This window comes from Oryzias melastigma, linkage group LG16 (genome assembly GCF_002922805.2).
Source record: "Oryzias melastigma strain HK-1 linkage group LG16, ASM292280v2, whole genome shotgun sequence".
In the NCBI taxonomy this organism is placed as follows: domain Eukaryota; kingdom Metazoa; phylum Chordata; class Actinopteri; order Beloniformes; family Adrianichthyidae; genus Oryzias; species Oryzias melastigma.
In genome coordinates, this window is record NC_050527.1 from 2962819 (window position 1) to 2984243 (window position 21425).

General features: G+C 37.1%; 1 protein-coding gene across 1 annotated transcript in view; it reads right to left on the minus strand.

The window, feature by feature from the left end:
• Positions 1 to 16977, minus strand: part of eva1ba (eva-1 homolog Ba (C. elegans)) — a 43580-nt gene extending 26603 nt beyond the window's left edge. The window contains exon 1 of the mRNA XM_024266898.2: positions 16591 to 16977. The gene's annotated coding sequence lies outside the window, so the exon portion shown is untranslated. The remainder of the gene's footprint in view (positions 1 to 16590) is intronic.
• Positions 16978 to 21425: the final 4448 nt, after the last annotated feature.

Sequence of the window (21425 nt, forward strand, 5' to 3'; positions counted from 1 at the left end):
AATTAATTTGTTATCTTCTGAGGTTAATAGGGTAATTTGGAATTTAGATTGTAGCAACATGCTAACGTTTTCAACTAATTTTGTATCTTCTGAGGTTTTTTAATAATGTGGAGTTTAACTTGTATTTTACCAACATGCTAACGTTTTAGGCTAATTTGTTATCTACTGAGGTATTTGTAGGCTAATTTAGAGTTTAGCTTCTATTTTAGCAACAGGCTAACATTTTTGGCTAATTGTGTCTGAATTACCCCCCTAACCCCTAACTACTAAAAAACTATATAGTGCAGGACTAACCTGGATTTTAAAGGTAATTCTGACACGATGGTCACTACTTTTCTTTCATTTTTCTAAACAGCGGATATGACATCACCGATTTCACGAAGTGAAACTCGAATAAATACGAACATTTCACCGCGTTTATGTGTGACTCCACTTTGTTTTTATGGTGAAAATGTGGATGGTTCATTCAAATATATTTAAGCAGGTTTTTTGTTGGAAATTGTTAGATCGCAATGCATTGTGGTCTATATCCGCTAATCTAGTGAGCATCGATGGATTTGGACAGGACAAATGGTGAACACACTATATAGTGATTAGGGGGGGATTTGCACACGTCTACTTATGTTTTTTCGGGCTAATTTGAAGTTTAGCTCATATAATATTTTTGCAAAATTGGTATATGTATTAGAGATTTTTAAGCAATTTTACTAAAATGTTCAGAAAATTTGGTCAACTTCAGTGCTCTTTCATAGTTTTTTTTATGAAAATTTCTAGTGTTTTAGCAAATTTAAAACTTTGCAAATAACTTTTGCATTTTCAGCAAATCCCTTCAGCAGTTAAAGTCAATTATGTCACCATTTTCAGCAAAAAGTGACTACTTTCTGCAAAAGCATTCACACTTGCATCATTGCAGGTAATGCAACTTTTCTAATTTTGTGTTATTTTTCTCTTACATTATAGAACAACCTACTTTTTAAATTATTTTATTTATTTATTTCATTTTTTTGCAGGAACTTAAACTTAAAAGTTAAAGAAAAAAAACTGTTCTGTCTTGAAGAGAAAAACAGCAAAAAGATGTCAAGGAAAAGTTCAAGTTGCTTTTAAAATTCCAGGCAGGGGCCTCATCCTGCAAAGAAACAAATGTAATAAATAAAAAACTTTTTTAAAAAGTACAAAATTTATGTTCTTCTGGTGTTTAAGCGTTGACCATAACATCCTCAACGACTCCTACAGAAGAAACATGAACCCCCACACATGGTACCTATGAAGCGCCGCGGTGGAACCCTTCGGGGACGTTGGAAGTACCAATTTAGCTTTACTCTGAAAACTATTTGAGCCAGCTTACAAGAATGCAGATGCAGCCTTGACTGTTTTACCTGTTTCTGAAAAACAAGAAAAATCAGTTTGAACGATTTTTAAGGTTTAGCCAATTTGCTGACTTTAAGGATCCAATAATCATTTAAATACTTTCTTCTTTTTGCACAAACTAGCATTTATTTTCTTCACACGCTTTCTTATAAATAAGATGTTGACACACTATACCACACATCTGCAAAGGATTTGCATAAATGTAGCAGCTAGTCCCAGCTTGCAGCTGCATGTTGCCCTGCTATTAAGACTGTGAATTGACCCAAGATTTAACGTCGAAATCCAATAATTACAAACATCTTCAGAGATGGTTCCAGCATTTTGGAACCACAGTACTGTTTGTGTGTGCGTGTTAAGAGAGAAAGAAGCACTATATGGATAGTTAATCTGTCAATTTCTATCAAATAAAATATGGATCTTAAAAAACAAAGACCCAGTTGAAGACACTTTGGGTTATTTGCAGAAATCTTCTAAACCCTGAAAAATACAATTGGATTTAATAAAGGCTTTAATGTAATAAAAAAATTAAAAAAAATAAACCTGGTTCTCAGGAAATGTGGCAGCATAGCTGAATTAAATTACATTTTAAAAGAAATTACTAAAAAAAAATATTCACTTCATCAATAACAATGAAGAAGTCTAACAACCAAATTCAGCTAATGAGATTCAATTAATAGATCAATTCTGCAGAATGTACGACAAACGTTTCCTTTACAAAATTGCTTAACCTTTATTTAAGAAGATAAAAAAAACAATGAGATTAAGATCTCTTTGCAAGGGTGACTTGGCCAAGAGGTCAGCAGCACATGTCGCCCAAGTCGTTATTGTACATAGAAATTTACAATAAAAGGTTTAATAATGTCATAACAGTTGAAGATAAAACAATAAGATTGGAATCCTTACATATTAAAATCAAGAGTAAAAAGTAGTGCTATAAAGTACAAAAAAATGCTAATCAGTCAGACTTAAGGTGCAATAGTTAACATTATGAGAGTTTTACGGTCCAAGAGTGATACTAGTAAATACATTTAGCTAATAAACAATTTTTTTTAATTACCAGAAATAGCTGCATTTCTATTGACTATGAAATTGCACAAATTTGAATTTGCAATAGTAAATTGGCCAAATGGAAACAATTTAGAAAAAACTTGCTTTCATCAAAAAAGTGTTTTTTGCATTTGTAGGAGGTGGTTTTTGAAGAGGAACGAAATTTATGTTTTTCACAAAACTGCAACGGAAACCATCAACCATTTTCCCAAAATCACTTCATTCTACATGGCTCGCCGCTCTATGGCCTAAATAAGACGCACAGTTGGGACAGACGCCGACGTCTCCTTTGATAGAACATGATGAGTGCCAGTGCTGTGGTAGAATTTTGAATAATTCTGCCATAAATCAAAGTACTGTTCACATCCGTCGCTGTGTTTTTTAATTACTTTTTGCACGAGTTGGTTTGTGTTTATTCGCACAATTATGATTTAATGAAAACAGTGTAATTGCAAAATTGTGTTTTTTCCGACATTTCTAGAGTTTTAATAAAGTTCTGCGTACATGTGTAATGGAAACACAGCTAATAATACCATTTAGGGGTTTGAATTTCTGAAGTACTTAATTGTATCATTGAGTGAAAAGAAAGAAATAAACTGAGCAAAAGTGATTTTTGCTAAGTATCAGTTTTCTGATGTTTACACCGCAATTCTCAAATTGGATTTCATTATACCACAGTGGTCAAAATTTATACTTGAAGTAAATAAAATGGCTGCCAGTTTTCCAACATCTCAAAACATTTACTCCAAAGGTCAGATTGAGTAATGCTCAAGAAATGTTCAAAAACCTCAGAAGCTAAATCCCAGGAGTCTAGAATCCTTGGTTTGAAAATACTCAAGAAGGAAAAATTAGAGAAGTATTAGAATGTTTTGTCTAGAGATGGAAGTTTATAACCATGAAAAAGAACAAAGAAGCATTAATGAGAAAGAAAAAAAACTGTTATAAAGCAAACGTTGCCTACTTTGTTTGAAGCACAGTGGTGGAAGGGTCATGATTTGGGGTTCATTGTAATGAAAAACACTACATCAACACTAAAGCTGTGTTTGATTTCCTTCCCTACTCTCTTTATAGTGCACTATATAGTGCGTTCGCTATTTTGTAGTGCTGTCTGAATCCACAATTCCAAAATCGAGTGCACAAGAAATCTCCCAGAAGTCTTTGCGAAAACCTAGCGTGCAACGATGCTCATTGCATTAACAATTATAGACCACAATGCATTGTGGTTAAACAAAATTGCAAAAAACATGTTTAAATGTATTTTTTTGTATATAACATCCACATTTTCATCATCAGAACACATTAGTCACAAAGAGACGTTGTGACATGTTTGTATTAATTAGATTTTCACTTCTCAAACTCAGCGATGTCATAAAATCCATGACACTATACAGTATTTTAGTAGTTAATGATTATGGTGGGAATTCAGACAGCATGAGTACCTCCGTACAACCCTAAAACCTATAGAAATTACGTCATAAAACAGCAATGCATCTTTAGAAAAGAAAAAAATGTGATAAAGAGTTTTGGTTAAGTCCTCAATGTGATGCTTGAATGTGTTGCTTCCTGTCTGAGGTGTTACGTATTCTGAACATTTGTTTGTTAGAACACTTAAAACCTTAAAGTTCACTGTGTATTAGAGTTGTACAAGAGTTTACAGACCCAATCTGATGAAAATTGTGTTTTTTTGGTGTTTTTTTAACATGTTATTGAGGCTTTTTTCTGATGATGGAGTACATACAAAAAGAAAATTAAGACCCAATCCGAAATTCTTCTCACTACCCCTTCTCCCTTTCCCTTCATTTGGCCCTCTAAATGGAGAGTTATGAAAAAATAGCGTCTCAAATTTCCAAAGTCGCTTTTGTTCAATGACGTCGCCAATAATCGCCAGTTCGCTAGCGTTAGCATGTAGCTTCCAGCGCTTGAATATGCATAACAACATTAATTTTATAACTTTAAACAGCTCATGCTATAACAAAAGGTCATTACTATCATTGAAATGTAAACTTCTGTGGTTCAGAGTGCACCCACATGGAGAAGCGGAGGACTTTGCATCCGTCTACTTGGAGGATAAAATAAATTAAAAAAAAAACGACTTGCACTAAAACTGTCCCTTCAAATGGTGGGGAAAGGAAGAATTCGGATTAAGGCTAAGATTAAATCAGCATTTTGAAGTATTTATTTAAATCAAAATCAACAAAAAAGGCCATATTTGTTTGTAGAAAATACCCTGGGCGTTCCTCAAGCTTCCAATGGAATATTCCATTCTTTTGCACCACTTGAAGATGACTTGATTCATGTACGTCTTTGTTTTTTCTCATCTGAGCTGAGATCTGGCTCAAACCGTGCGGCTGGATATCTCGCCAATTTTGTTACAACAGTAATGTTACGTTTGGGGTGTGAGGAGCTGTAAGCTAGCGGGAGAGGGAGCCCCACCCACAAGTTACAGGCGAATTTCTAATGAACTCCAGCAGCTCTGCAGAAACTATGTCCTACAAAACGACACAGGTTTTTGGATTTTTGCTTTAAAAAAAAAGCATAATTAAGCAAAATACCACTGGGAATAATTGTACAATAGAGCAAAAGATGATCCAAGTGGATTTTTGAGGCAAATTGAATTTTTGTATTCACACATATAAAATGTATTTATTTTGCAAGAAGCCATTTTTTCTGTTTGGGTTTTTCCCACACTTCAGAAATGAAGCAACACTGAGCTATACAAATGAAGGGTACCAGCACTTGCACTTGAAGATGGCTTAACAGAAGTATTAGGAGCAGTTGTCCTAAGACTACGAGAGCCAAAGTCACTGCTCTTTTTCCTCCCTCCCTCTAATTAAGGTAGGGCTAAGGGGAGCATGCAGGAGGAGTGTAATCGAGATAATAACACGGCTCCACAGCTGCTGATGGAAGCTGTGGACCTGAGCCAGGCTGGATCTCAGCGATCTGAAAGTCAGGGTGCAGGTTTGTTTCAGTGCATTCTAAAGACAGGACTCAACAGGAGAAGGAGAACAAAAAATGATCTTCTTCCTAGCCTTGTGGCCCTCAAAAGAAATCCTCAGATGAAAGCATGCACCATTCTCATGCACAATCATTAACAACTCTGTAATTATATAGCCCACACCCACATTATTTGGTCCACACTGCTCAGTTCAGTCGCCCTGAATCATTCAGGCATCTGCTTCCTGTTTGCCCCCATCCCACAAGCCCAAGCCCCATGTAATCGTTCAACACCACCGCACTTCCTCTCCCCTGTTCCTCCATCCTGTTGAGAACTGTTGACTCACGTCGGGAAAGTCAACAGTGTTGGAACAGAAGCATCTGTCGTGACTGCGGTCAGCGCAGGGGCCTGCTGGTCATTTACCTCCTCACAGGAACAAACCCCTGCAGCTTCAGTCAACACTTGTGAGCAGGGCTGCTTCAACACGGCACAGACAGAAGAGCACAAACATGTTCTGTAGCAATTTAAGGGGAGTCTGATGTTAGCTTGGTCTGTTCTCAGACTCCAGACAATCTTTTTACAAAAAATGATGCCGCACTAAATGCGTTTTGGTGTCGAGCCAGCGTCTGCATGCCGGAACGGAGGAGGTGCAAAAAGATGTTTCCTCTGCGTGTGTTCACACCTTTTGGGAGAAGAGGTGAGGCAGCTAATGATTAACTTCATCCAATGCGGACACGGGGCGTGAACAGACATGCACGGGTGCAAATCCTAACTTTTTTGTGCACGCTCAGCCCATATCAAAGCATCCTGTTGGTTCTAATTTCAGGCACAAAGGTCTTAAATGCTTCCTTGCATGACAGCAGTGGACTGTGACTCCAGCTTGGGAGGAGACAAACTCTTAAAAATGAAGCTTTTAGAATTAAACAAACATTGAATCTCAAATAGAACACTTTCTGTGTTGGATATAATGTGCAATTATTGTATTTGAGGGAGTTTCTCTACATCCACTAAAGTCTTTAAATACCCACTCCAATGAAAATCGTGTTTTTAATATGCTTTTGTGGCATTTTTCTGATGATTGACGACATATAAGAAGAATATTAAACACAACATTGGATATCTGAGTATTATACTTCAGAAATACTGGCATCATACGTCTAAGTAATTTGAAATCACTAGACCATCGTAACAGAAATGTGAATGGGAAATGTGACACAAACTGATGACATAGTGCAATAACATGCAAATCAATGCACTATTTAACCTGAATTTACTTTGAGCAATTAGAGTATGATGGCCCAAAAAAAAATTAACACTGCTGATGATGAAAACTTAATAGTAGAAGTTAGGAAATACCAAAATTCACACGAAGACAGAGAGAGAGAACAACTAGATGAAAAATAGAGAAAGTTACTGGAAAGATATATGTTGTATACCATGTAGGTATACCTTATATCTCAAAAAATACATCCCCAGTTGTGTTCAAAGTGGACAGCATTTCCAGGCACAGTCAGAGGCTGGAGAGGGTCTGGTCTGGAAACCACAGGATTCCCTCTTTGTTCTTTGCAGATGATGTTGTCCTGTTGGCTTCATCCAGTCAAGACTGGTTTGCAGCCGAGTGTGAAGTGGCTAGGATAAGGGTCAAACCGCTAAGTCTGAGGTGATGGTTCTCAACCAGAGAAATATAGTTTGCTCTCTGTGTGGAGGCCCAAGGTGGAGGAGTTTAAATATCTTGGGGTCTTGTTCACGAGTGAGGGAAGATCAGAGTGTGAGATCGACAGGCGGATTGGGGAGGATAAACTGGACTTAATGTTATGGTTTGGGGTGTGAAGGGCTGTAAAGTAGCAGAAGACCGTGTAAACAGAGAACTCTCAGAAAAGGGGAAAGAAGGGTGGCGGGATCCACAACTCAGAGGTGAATTTTAATGAACTACTACCGCCCTGCAGAAACTATGTCATAGGAAAAAAACGTTTTTTTTTTTTTTTTGTTTGTTTTTTGTCTTAAAGGCTTTTAAAGAAGTTCAAAAGATGACCGGAGTGGGTCTTTGACTCCGCTGAGGTCATGAATTGTGCCCTGACTTCATGAAACTGCAGCTGCACGAATGTGCAGAGAGCGATCATGTCCATCCAAGTGTGCTGCCTTCATTCTCCAGCTCTCCCAATAACAGAAGAATTCGAAAACAGACTCCCTCAGAGTGGAAACCATCTGCCTAACTTGTAATCAGCTTGCGCAGCGTCAGGGTGTTTACACTGAAGCTGCACGCTTGGAAGACGAAAAGAAAAAAAACACGGGGAGGGTTTTTTTTTTCATAAATCAGCTTCCTGTTCAAACACCCACAGCTAATGCAGCCTCAGCATGTTGTGATGCTTATCGCTGATGAACTGAGCAATGCGGGAAACAATGCAGTTTACCTCTTCAAGTTGGTTGAAGAAACTTTAGTTGATATCTGTGGAAACTATCACCCCCTTATGGGTTTGACTGACAAGTCCGAAATAGTTTTTGATGGAATTCACGACTGAGTCTTTTAATGTCTCCCAGTTGAGCGAAATATAATAAACATCTTCTAAGAGAGATGAAATTCCAAGGCTGCAGCTGTGGTATACGACTACAAAGCAAGCAGAGCACAACCTCCTCAGATGGTTGAGCGTCCTGCTGTTCACCTGGATTCAATCCTGTAAGTTCCAAGTCCAAGAAGGAGTCAGTCTATTAGCAGGAAATTAAAGAGATGGAGTGAAACATTCCTCCTTCCCTCCGAAAGATAATGAACATTCTTCTGTGTGGATTCCAAGTCAAACAGTACTTTCTGATTAGACATTAATTAGATTTAAAAGGTCTGACATTTAATATTTGCAGAAAATCTCCGATTCCATGAATTCTTTCCACAACTAAAGAAATTTCTTTAAAAAAAAAGCCTCAACTATGATGAGGTTTTTCGTTCAAAATTGAGTATTGTCCAAAAATAGGGACTCCCTGGTTTGTTTAGCTGGACAGTTCAGTGCAGAAGGTTATGTTTTGCCTGGAGGTTGCAGACGTGTTTCTGGAGAGCCCCGCTGCTCAGTTCACGCTAGGACATGCTTGGAGAAGAAAATAAACTATTAGAGGCTCACAAAGTTTTTCACTGGAACCAAGCTGGCCATTTATAGGTGTTTGTGTGCAAGGGGGAGGCCCCACTTAAAACAGCTTGAAGCCTCGACAGTAAAGTTTAAGTGTTTATTTCGGTTTTTAACACATTTTTGACCATCGCTGCCTTTTATAGGCATCAAAATATCTGCTTATGCAGAGAAAGTATTTATAGGAAATAACGTTTTCTGCAGCTTTTACTGCAAAAAACGACCTTTCTCTGAAAGTCTGAAACTGCAATTCCCAGAAAGCCAGCTGTTCAGAGTAAACCTGTCTGTGCTGAAGAGTGACAAAAGCTCCATAAATACCAGAAAAAGCATCTTAAACTGTCAAGATTCTTTACAACTGGAGGAAAGCTAGTTTACCGTTTTTCCTTTATGGAGGACACAGTTCCAGACCCAGTTGGTGGACATGTAATTAGCATCATCCAAGCAATGGATGCCATCTGCTGCAAAAGACCCATGACCTGGAGCAGGGGTCTGCCATCTTTAACACGAAGAGTCATTTTGTCCAGTTTTTTACAGACCAAAAATCCAGCAAGAGCCGGAAAATTGTAGTTTAGAAAAATACACAATATTTAAGCTTTTGTGATCAATTAAATTATTTATGAAATGTAGATTTGAAGCACAATAAATCACAAATGCCAAAGTCCTGCCTTTTTATGATTTATAATTATGTTAAAAGCTTTATGTTTTAAACTTTAAAAAATTGGCATTCTGCTAGTTTTTTGGTCAATTTTGGCATTTACTGATATTTTAGGTTATTTGTGAGTTTAGCTAATATTTCAGCTACATGCTAGCTGTTTTGACTAGTTTAGGCTTTTCTTTTCTAAGTTTTTTTTGTCTGTTTTGGAATTAGACTAATATTTAAACACCAGCTGTTTTGGTGAATTTAGGCTTTTTCAGTTTTTTAAGATACTTTGAAGTTTAGCTATTTTACAGCCACATGTTAGCTGTTTTGGCAAACCTAAGTTTTTTGTTTGTTTGTTTCTTTATCTAATATTTTAGATATCAGCTTGAGCATCTCCAGCTATTAGCACTAGCATCAAATTTAGTTTACAGCATTCCCACTAACATTATTGCAGGTAATGCTACATATCTAGTTAATAATTATGTTAAAAAGTTACAGTTTTTAAATTTTAGTTTTAGAGTGTTCAATAAATCTGTTCACCCGCTTGACCTAAGATGCGTTTTTTTTTTTATTTTGACCCCTTATGTGATTAAGTTTAACAGTTGACACCCCTGCAATAAATGAATTACAACAGTGTCTACAGGTTTCTTTCACTTTTGACAACAGCACACATTAGTTCCTTTCAAAATAAAATACACAGAATAAGATCCTGCTCCTGCAGCTGAGTAACTTCAAAATAAAATGCAAGCGAGTCAAACATGATGTTGGTTTTTTATCTGGATTTTCATAATTTGTCTCCTTTTACTGTCAAATATAAACAACATTGTAGTAATATCCCATTATATACATGTAAAAGAAAACTCAAAACATTAAAACATAAACTGAGCTTTTTATTCTGTTTTTTTAAGATGTGAGGAACACAACACATAATTCTAAATCATTATTCATCGCTTTGAACTGTATTTGTTTGAAACTTTAACCACTTTAGTGTAATTTACCAAAATACTAGACTTTTATTTGACTAACTTTACAATACAAACACACAGTTAATGATCGTTTCTCCAAAATTTCAATAACATTGAATCAAACTTTTTGCCTTCATTTTTCTCTGTGGTTTAATATATTAAAAATTATAAACAGAAATGGAAAAAATCGATTGTTTACTTGAATCATTAGCATGTTTAACGCTAAAGAGCCACAATAAAGGGATAAAAGAGCCACATGAGACTCCAGAGCCAAAGGTTGCAGACCCTTGAACTAGAGGAAGTCCTACTAAAGATGGAGAAAGTGTCTCCAGAAATCTGCAGTAATCTTATCGTCTTCTGAGCTCAGACAGACTCGGCAAAGGTTTGGGAAAGAATGCAGGGAGCAGGCGTTTGGTCACAAAAGGTCTTTGAAAAAACTCATGAATTTTGGACTAAAAAAGGAGGGCATCCTGCAAAAAAAGACAAATGCTTTTAACATTTGGGATTTTCTTTTAACTATAAATACATTTTTTTTTATGTTTTTCAGTATTTTGGTTTACAATCCAAACATATTTTTTTGTTGATTATAATTTCTTTAAGTCTTTTCTTCAAGGATTTTAAATGGTAAATAGCACTTTTCCATGGAGCATTTTTCAAGTGGTGTTGTAGACGTTTTTTTTTTTTATTTTTGGGATCTTGTTCTCTAAACATTCACACTAAAGTGATTCTCCTGCTCCTTTCTGTACGTTTTTCAGCACGTAAAAACTCAATCATGCTTTCAGTGATTTCAGCAATCTTGGTATCAAAATGTTCAGCTTGTTCAGGACATCACTGCTTGTATTTTTGGTATTCATAAACTTTATAGTTTTTGAAATATTGAGCAAAATAGGTCCCATAGGAAATGAATGAGAAAATCTTACAAATTTCAAAATTTTAAGTCAATTAGCAACAAGTCTTGAAATATATTCATGGGTTATGTTTTATTCTTTTTTAGTAATTAAAAAAAATGGAGTTTAGCTAATATTTCAGCAACATGCTAACGTTTTTGGCTAATTTGCTATCTTCCAGGGATTTTTAGGCTAATTTAGTTTATTGAGGAATTTCAGGCTATTTTGGAGTTCAGCTAGTATTTAAGCAATGTACTAGCTTTTTTTTTGGCTAATTTGGCATCTACTGAGTTTTTATGCTAATTTTGGTTTTAGGTAATATTTTTATTATTTATTATTTTAATTATTTGTTATCAACAGGTTTTTATAGGCTAATTTAGAGTTTAGCTTCTTTTTTAGCAACAGGCTAAAGTTTTTGACCAATTTAGTTTACTGAGGTATTTTAGGCTAATTTGGAGTTTCGCTAATATTTAAGCAACAAACTATGTTAATGAGGTAACTTGGATAATTTGGAATCTTCTAAGGTTTTTTGGGCTAATTTAGAGTTTAGCTCATATTTAAGCAACACTAAATATTTTGGCAAAATTGGCATGTATTAAGTATTTTTAAACAATTTTACTACAAAGTTGTCCGAAATTTAGATCAACTTCAGGGCTCTTTCATTGTTCTTCAACACAATTTTCAGTCTTTTATCAAATTTAACTAATTTTGCAAATAGCTTTTGCATTTTCAGCAAATACCTTCAGAGGTTAAAGTAATTTGTGTCATTATTTTCAGCAAAATGCTTCAGCATCTTCAGTGACTACTTTAAGCAAAAAGCTTTCACACTAGCATCATAGCGGGTAATGTAACTTTTCCAGTTGTATTTTTTGTGACTATTGGCGTTTGTGATTAAAGCATTTGGGCTCCTCTGCCTTCAAAATGATTTGTTCTGTTATGATACAACACAACTTGAACTCTTCCAAGTGTCCTTGTTTGTCAAGTACATTCATTCATCCTCAATAACTGGAAGTAAAAGTCATAAAGCAATCTCAAGTTTATAATTGAAGCTTAAAACGTTCAAATCAAGAATGAGGAGATCAAAAAGTCAGAGTGTTCCCAGAGCTGAATTACTCCCCTGGTATCTGAATTATATTAACGCAGGAAGCGATCTTATCAGAGTAATATTCAAAAGTTCTCTATCCGTGTTGTTTCAGGGCACTTAGCACAAAACAATTTCCTTTGCTACTTTGCTGAAAAAATAAAAGCCATATCTGTGCTGCCACTTTTTTTTATTTTTTTTTTCAAATGCATTACCTTTCTGCGGGAAATGATAGGCTGTCAAGACTTTTCAGCCAATGCTGCCTTCAAAAGCAGCGTGTAAAATGAAGAGTCTGTTATTTTTAATGGCTTGAACAGAGCAGGCCTTCATTTTCTGTCTAAACGGAGGCCAAAGCACACACCCTGTCTGTGAAGAAATTAAAGATATTCTGTCAAATGTATTTTCAAACTTCAAAGACAGTGAGTGCTGTTTGTATACAATTGATGCAATGCAGTCTAAAAGTAGAATCTGAACGCAGCATTCCCTGAATGGCTGTAGAAAAACTAACACAATGTGAATACTTAAATAGCTTTACACATACTTGTGCACTGTATCAGCTTAGTACTACAAATCCCACGACAATTTATGAAGATAAAAGCAAATAATCTAAATCTGTCCTTCTGCCAAACTGCTTCAGCTTCACACTAGAGTATGTAAAAGCCAAACAAACCACTATCCGTACTGGGACAGGTCCCAAACCAAGGACCCAAAGGATTCATGTTGGGTTAAAGATGATGCCAGAATTGGGTCCAGACGTGTTTCCTCTTCATGGGAGTCTGGCACCACTTGGGAAAAGTAGTTTTGGGTTTCTGTAAGTGGCACCCCACCCATGCCTCTTTTGGTTTAAAAACAGCCACAAGAATTACACTCGAAACGAATGTTTGCTACGCAGTGGCGACTATAAAAACCTCTGTGGACCCACTTTATCCACTCGTAATCCCAGAGGAGGTACATGTGCTTTACTGAGGCCATAGGGAGCAAATACGCAACCAGCGAGACCTTTTCTGAAGGAGATAACCTGGGAGGCACCCGATGACTAATTCAGATTCTGTTTTGCTTTCTGTAGAGGTGGCAGTAGCTCATAGTGAAACTGAAAACATGCCGGTATCTTCAATCTTCTTTCAGTCATTCAGGATTTTGTTTAAATGTTGGATAAAAAGCAAAGAACAGCCTCAATTTAAGATTTTTTGGAATGTATCTTTAAAAAAAAACATTTAAAGGCATTGATTTATTTTCCTACATTCACTACACATTCTCACTTACAACTCGTCACATGTGGACGTTTGGATCGGGTCTTCTCCACGTTTTGGTTGTCCCCAACTCGTCATTTTTTGACGTGCTGGCTGTTCCCATTAAATCATTGATCTCCAACCCTCAGGACGCGATACCAGACATGGTGATGGATGTGGAATGGGTACTGGATTAGGATAACGGTACGGTACCAGTCCGCATCCCTAGGGTTGGGGACCAGCGCATGCATTTTTTCCCTGTCTGTGGTCCGGTACCAAGCGGCCCTCTAACCAGTACCAGTTCGTGGCACATTCAAGCAGTAATAAAGGAGACCAAATATGACCAAATATGGACCATCCGATAGAATTTTTCAGTGTTGAGATGTTCAGAAAATGTCATTAATTCAAACTTGCTGCTGGCAAAGCTAAAACTAACATTTGTGACATGAAATGCAGTTTCATTGACACAGAAATTGGACTTTTCAACACTAATTCTGCAATAAAACCTTGCCAAAGACAAACATAATAAACCTGTGAGCCACAGTTGTATAACAAGGTTTTATATATCCTGTGTTCAATGACTTTAAGTGTTAAATTCTATATTATAATACTCCTTGTTTCATTATTAAAACGTGGAAATATTTGAAAATGGACCAAACTTAAGCATTCATGTCACATAATTCTACATTATTCTAGAGCAAGTAAAGAAGCTGAAGCTGCAGTGTTAGTGGGTAATTTTGGTAAAATTGTCTTGCTTCATTCAGTGCAGCTGCAATACTGAATAATTTTAGTAAACTAAAGAGAATCCTGATTGGCATTTGGACGATGGGCCGTTTTTTTCAAAATGAAGGAGTGCTTTGTTTAATCTTAACATTAAAATGAAAGCTGTCATTTCGTCTCTACTCATTATCTGCCTGGAGGTGTTGTACTCTCAGATTTTATGGAAAGCAGAAACATGCACTTATCCCGTCCTAACTGCTCCTCTTCATCCTGTACTCTGATGTGAGTCTTAGAGATGGACTTCCAGGGATTAGACAGCGCTTTGAAGTCAGACTTTTTGATTGAACAAAGAACAGAGCGTGTATCCAACGCCCACAACAGAGATCACTTTTGAGTGGGCGGTGAAAGTCGATTCAGGTGCTGCTCTCCACCACAGAGATAGAAGATAAAGGTGGGGAGGCATTTGAGAAGAGGAGGAGGAGGAGGGGAACGAATTTATGCTACGTTTTTGGTTAATCTGGTGTCTTTACAAGAATACTGGTGACCTTAAACCTCTCCAGTTTCTTCTTAATGCATCTAATGCATCATAAAACCCATGACGAGGTGCTTTACAACACCCACACCCTGAAACTTCATTCAAGTAAAGTAAATACTGAAATTAAACAGACATAGATTTGGATTCCCCATAGAAATGTAGATTTTTTTTTTGTAGAGGAATCATGCATTGAATATGAAACAGCTGCTTAAGTCGGTATTTTCAACAAGTTTGCATGGAGAGATCTGTCAGCTGTTTGGTCAGACAGCTTTTAATGTTCTGCCTTGGGGAAGCTTTAATAGGATCTGTTAGACCTAGAACTTTCCTATTTTTATGATGTGAGCTGTTGAAGAAAGCATAAGAATTTCTTAGGGTTACTCAGTTACAGAAGTAAAGCGTGGATTTAGAGGAGGAGAGGATAGATAACTGACTTATTCTGGGCCGAGCTGCAGCGTCGGCTATGCAGATTTTTCTGTGCTGAGTTGTGTATGAGTGAGAACAGCTGCTGGAGTTATGATCATATTTAAATGGTGGAGGATTTTTCCCAGGCTTGAAGCCGCAACTGGATAGCATTGAGGTTCACAAATTTCAGACACTGTTTGGAGGCATTTTTTGTCTTAAGAGCTTGAATTTGATTACTCTGTTTTGAGACTCTTACTTAAGTAACCTAACTTTCACAACAGCTTTTGTAAATTAAAAAGAAATTTTAAACTGGACACATACAAAAAAAACAGTATTTTAAGGCAAAACAATTACATAGTGTATCCACTATTCTGCTGTAATGGCGTTAAAATCTACTGTCAATTGAAATTGTAGCTACCCTCCTATGCCACCCACTTTAGACTCCGCCTCCCCGGCTGAGTGGCTATACATACCCATTGACAATCTATGGCGATGTCCGAATTACCTAATTACTTAAGTGCAAGGACTATCGAGTGTCCTGCATTTTAAACCGTTAAACCGTACTTTTCTTTTTTTCAAACAGCGAATATGACATCATTGATTTCACAAAGTGAAATAATCAAAACAAGCATTTTATGAAAACTTTTTATGATGTTCTGATGAGGAAAAAGTTGATGTTTTATTTAAAAAAAAAACATTTAAACGCAATGCATTGTGGTCTATATTCCACAATATAGTGAACATCCATGCACACTTGAGAACTCGATTTTGGAATTGTAGATTATATAGTGCACTAAGTCGTGCTTACGAGAACTGGAAACACTATAACCTTCCTATTCATGTTTTTTTTTTTTTTTTGACAGTTTATCTTACTGTGGTGTCATCTTTTACCGAAATCAATTTTCAGTATATTAAGCCCGTCCAAATTTAGGAACGTTTTTAGTAAGTGCAGAAAGAAAATAAGAATTTTAAAAAACAGTATGGTCCTTACAGTCCAGGACTGCTGCAGACCATAAATACCAGAAATGAGAAGAAGACAGAACAACAAGCAAGTATTACAATGTAACCTGGAACTGTCATCAAGAAAACACGTGTATTTCAGCATATTTTAGACATGATTCGGGGTCTGACACACAAAAATGTAAACTCAAATTCTGTGCCATCATTGCTACAATCATGCAAAACTGAAATAAGAATAAGCCATAAAATTGAAATGTTACTAATTTGATGATCTTTTTGACGGAAAAGAAAAATCCATTCATGTGTGATTCGTGTGGAAAATATTTAAACACTTGGGGGGGTCAGGACATTCTTTTCCTTATGAGTTCCAGCACGCAGGCACTGGTTTAATCCTTCTGGGGATAAAAACAATATTGATATGAGCAAGAAAGAGTGTTACCACCCATATAAAAAGGCTGATGTCTATATGCAGAGTGACTGTAACCATAGTCATTTAAAAACAGGCCACTACTATAAATTTTATTAAAGATGCTTGGACTAAATATACATAATTCTCTTTTAAATCAAAGAATTAAGTAATGATTCTCAAACGAAGCGTGTCATTCTGAGGTATAATACGAGTGTTGCAGCTCTTTTGACAAAAACACGGTTTTCCAGTCCAGTCAAAAGAGCTGGTTCACACACGTGCTCCCATTCACAACACACACTTACCTCCTTGTTCACCTTGTGGCGAGCCGCTCTCATTCTGTTGACAGCGAGGACAAGAACTCCTTTGACGTTTGTGCTGAACCAGATGTTGGGAGTTAGCGGGCAGTTTGAATATGACACATTCAGTTAGGAGGCGTGCTGGATTCCCCCTCAGCTCCCGAAGCAAGAGATGAGGAGCTGCAAAAGTGCTAGAAAAACACCGTCCTCCTCTTAATCGGAGATTCCGTCCCGTCGGCCTGGTTTTTCTCAGCATCACCCTGTCAGGATATATGCGGGAGAGGCCGTCTATTTTTCTATGTGCAAAGTGCCCGGGCCTTTCTGCAGAATGTCACTTACAAACACTCTAAAGATCAGCGCTAGAACGCATAGACGTCGTCTTTAATGAGAAAAGAAACAGATGATTTTTTTCCAGACAGGACAAGGTCACTGATTGAGAATCCACAGCTGTAGGCAATCATCCAGTTAAATAAACTATCAGAAAAGTTTGACTAAAATCAGGGCTGAGAATCTGCATAATGCTTGGATTACATGTTACATGGACCTCTTATGAGTTGATCATTTTCATGCAAAATCAAATGGGACTTTGCACATCAATATTTACAATAAAAACTCTGCAGAAGGCGCTAAGTTACTGTTTACAATAAAAAAGACAGAAGGAAATCCATAAAAAACAATTCATTTCTCACAAACCACATCTGTTGTTGTAAAGGACCAAAGTACGCAACTTCAAGGTTTTCTCCAACTCATTCCAGTCATAAAGGGCAGAAAAAAGTGACCCATGGAGATACAAACGCAAAGGGAAAAAAACACTGGAATTGCAAACTACTTGTACTAGTAGAAATATTAAGAAGGAAACAAACGTAATATGGAGTCTTGTAAATGAACGGATATCAGTGGAAGCGCCTGCGAGAGCGGAGTGACTGAATACATGTGTGATGAAGGACATCCAATTTATGAAGGAGAGCTTTAGAGGCTGATTTAACTGTGGATCTGAGTACTGGTACCAACCTATAATCACCAGAACCAATGTGGGCTTCAGTGTCCTGCCAAGGATACTTCAACACACGGTCAAGCATAGCAGGGACCAAACGTGATCCGATCAGAGGTCGACCGACCGCTCTACCCGTGCACCATAATACTAATGGCATCTTTTGAATTTAACTAAAATTTTAACAATCTGGTCCCTTTAACCAAAGAATGAGCGATATCACGGAGGCACTAACAAGTAGTTTAGAAAAAAAAGTTTAAAAAAAGATGAGAATTACTCCCCACTGTGAGGAACTATGTAACTGTCATAACCAAACATCCATCTTCTGTTTCCAACTTGAAGCCAACCAAACCTTGCAGGTCTTTAAACAACTACTAAAGTTACAAAAGGTCACAATCCTCATTGACTTCAGGAGGAGCTGGTGGCAGACAAGATGGTGGCTGAAAATCATTAGCCGGAAGCAGAAATTACACAAGAATTTTTAGAAGTGTTGCCACTTTTTTAAAAGCTTTTTTTTAGTGTTCAGGGTTTGCTTAAAATGTGTCAATAAGAAGGTAAATGCTTTGATAACAGATGCTGACAAAAGTGTTCAGATTTGTAGCTCCAGACCAGTGTTTATGTTTGACTGCAGTTAGCTTGCGCTAACCGCTTTAAGCTAACAGCATGAATCGGTTCTGTCGCTGATAAATGATAAAAGCGGCTTTGCACCAACATAAAATTACTTTATATGAGTAATGTGTTGCATATTGGTGAAAAGCTGCTTTAAAGAGTTACTAACCAGGGCTAAATTGATTTTCTCTGCAGATCAGCTAATTCACATTGATCATTGGAGGAGTTACGATATCTCAAAAGGTATTGTAGATTTTGACAGAGGCAACTCAGGTGTAAAAGGTTTAAAGCTTAAAATTCAAACAAAAGAAGAAAAAAAACAAGGGTCACTGCTTATATTCTTTTTTTTCTACCAAAAACAAGAGTATTTTGGGGGATGATGATGTTATGTTATGATCTTGGACTTCCTTCCAACTAATGATTTTGAGCCGCCATCTTTTCTGTCCCCCTCAGTGACCCTCAGGTTGAAAACGGGATTTTTACACCAATATAAATGTAAGTTTCGACAAATATATTTAATTCATTTTACTTTATTTTAACATGACAACTGTTTGGGGTGTGTAGTTATTATTCCTGCTAAGGTTGATCATCAAGGACCAACATTGAAAGTGCCCCTTAGATTCTTTCAATTTATTATAAAAGTGTTTAGTGGTCTTTTATTTATGATTATATAGTTTTTAGCCTAAATTTTAAAAACCTGTAGCCTTTCATGATTTTTTTTAAACCTTTGTATTTTAATTTTATTTATTTTTTCAGAAGGCCGCATTGCCACAAATTTGTATTCAGATTTTGTAGTAAACCTGAGCTGCATGTTTGGCTACCTGTTAAAAACCCACATTAAAGAGGAGGAAAAACAATAGATTTGAGGCAGAATCTTCTTCTTCTCATGTAGCCTGAGCTGTTTGTTAATGAGAAAAAAAAACTATTTTTCTGCCTCAATAAAGTCTTCTCCTGCTGGTGGAAATTAGCCTGAGTGGTAATGACTTTTTAATTTTCTTAAAATCTGGTCATGGAATAAAACCAATACTGAAAGTCTGCATTTTAAAAATTTAATTAGCTGAGACTGAATCAAAAAATTACACAAGAATGGAAGAAAAGATCATCAGAGCTCCCTTCTGACTGAAATGTAACTGGAGTTTCAGATTTTCTGTTTTTCTACTAAACAGGACTGAGGAAGAGCTCAAAATGATTGAACTGAAACTCTTCTGCAGATGTTCTCCCTGTGTGGAGGATATGCATATAACATTTTGTTTCGGGGATCCAGTTTTTAAAGCATGAAAACTTGCCAACAAAAATGATCTTTAGTTCAGAGTATATGTTATGCAAGCAGCAAAGCTGCAAAACTCATCCCCCCTTTTCCGCCTGAAGAACCTTTGAGGTATTCACTTGAGATACATTGAAATGCTGCCCGATCAGAAATAAATAAACCACATTTGCAGATTTAGGTTTCTATCCTTCTGGTGCTGGGCGACAGAATGTCTGGATACTGAACTTTTTTTTTTTTTGTATTTACAGTCCTCTGAGGATGCACCTTTTCTTACCTGCAAAGCCTCTTTCCTCTTGCTCTGCTCTACTAGAAAAAGATTCTCTTTCTTGCGTTTACAAGTTTATTTGCTTTCATGCAACAAATATGATTTTGCAGAATCTGAAGCTTATTGCAAGAGGAATTTACCAAACCAGAAGTATACATAAATCCTCAGCCAGGCTGCAAACAGTGAAGAAATACAAGTTTAGAAATGCACGCCTATTCCAGCTGCAATTCACTTTAAATTTAATTCACTTTTCTTTATGTAGCCCAATTACACAACATAGCTGTCTCAATGGGCTTCATGCATATAATTGTCCAAAAACATAAAATCAGTCACAAAGTATAAACAAAAGCTGACTGCTAAACTAAACTAAACTGGGCGTCCCTTTCCTTCTCAGTTAGGAAAAAATCCGTAAAAATGCAATTCTGGGACCAAAAAAAAGGAACCTCAGGGATGTCCACATTGACGAGGATCCTCTCCCAGGACGGACAGAAAATGTACCAGGACTGTTAAAGAGGAATTACCTTATCTAACTCTACAACTACATGATTGAATAGTAGTAGTGTAGCTGACGGACTTCATCCAGATGGAGCTGGGACAGTTAGGGACACAAGTTGAGCCAGAGGCGAGGTCCACGACCAAGAACAGGAGCACAGACGATCCTTTATTCAAATGGAAGTGGGGGCACGAGTAACCCCAGAGGCGACGTTAAGGACAGGAGCGCAGATAATCCTTTTTTTATCCAGATGGAACGGAGGAAAGACGGGGGAGGATTGGAGCAGGACTTTAAAGGGTTACACCACTAAATCTCACTAAACAGAACATCCTGAAAGCCTAAAAAAAGTGTTAAAATGTTCACATGCAAACAGCTGAGAATGTGAATCTCTGTTTGAGCCTCCATCCAGCTGCCAAATGTCTGCATGTTTCCGCTGTGACTGAATATGTAGTGGTCCCAGGAGTATCTCAGGAAGAACACAGCGGATGTCATGTTTGTTGAGACACCCATCAAACCAGGGAGGACTTCTTTAAGGCCAGCTGGTTGTGATTTATGAGGACAAAACATCGCTGGGGTTTTGACCCCCGCTGGACTCAAGTCCCTCCCTTGGAGGGAAACGTTTGAAAAAGTATTTAGTCTTTAACACTTTTGCTTCACCGGTGACAAAAACTTCAAACACTGGAGCTCCAGTGTTGCTGCAGTTGTCAAGTCAATGTGTTATCAAAGCTACTCTTTAATTAGTAGGATTTACTAGTGAGGATGTGTTAAGACATGGTTTTTTATGTAATTATTTACTAACACATGAGTGTTGGTTTATAGTCTGTCTGAGCCAGCAGGAGGTTTTTCTATTTCCTCCATCTGTGCCATCACTGGACTGAAAGCAGCTCGAGGTTTCATTCATCCCACGTTCTCTTCATTCTTCAATCCCGCGGTGTAGAAACACACACAGATGTGCTGGAACTGAACTACAGCTTATCAATTATAAAGTGTTGAAGCCATAACTCTTAAAAGTAGCTGGATAGATTTTTAGAAACATTGCTCCCCCTACTGGAGAGGTCTGCAACCTGCAGCTCTTTTACCCCTCTGCAGTGGCTCTCTTTGTCTACAGAAAAATAAAATGGTAATTTTTAAAAGTAAAGTTGGCTAACTTAGCATTAATTTGACTTATTTTACTTAAGTTTATGGCTGAGGTGAACCTGGAAGATTAAAAGTAATG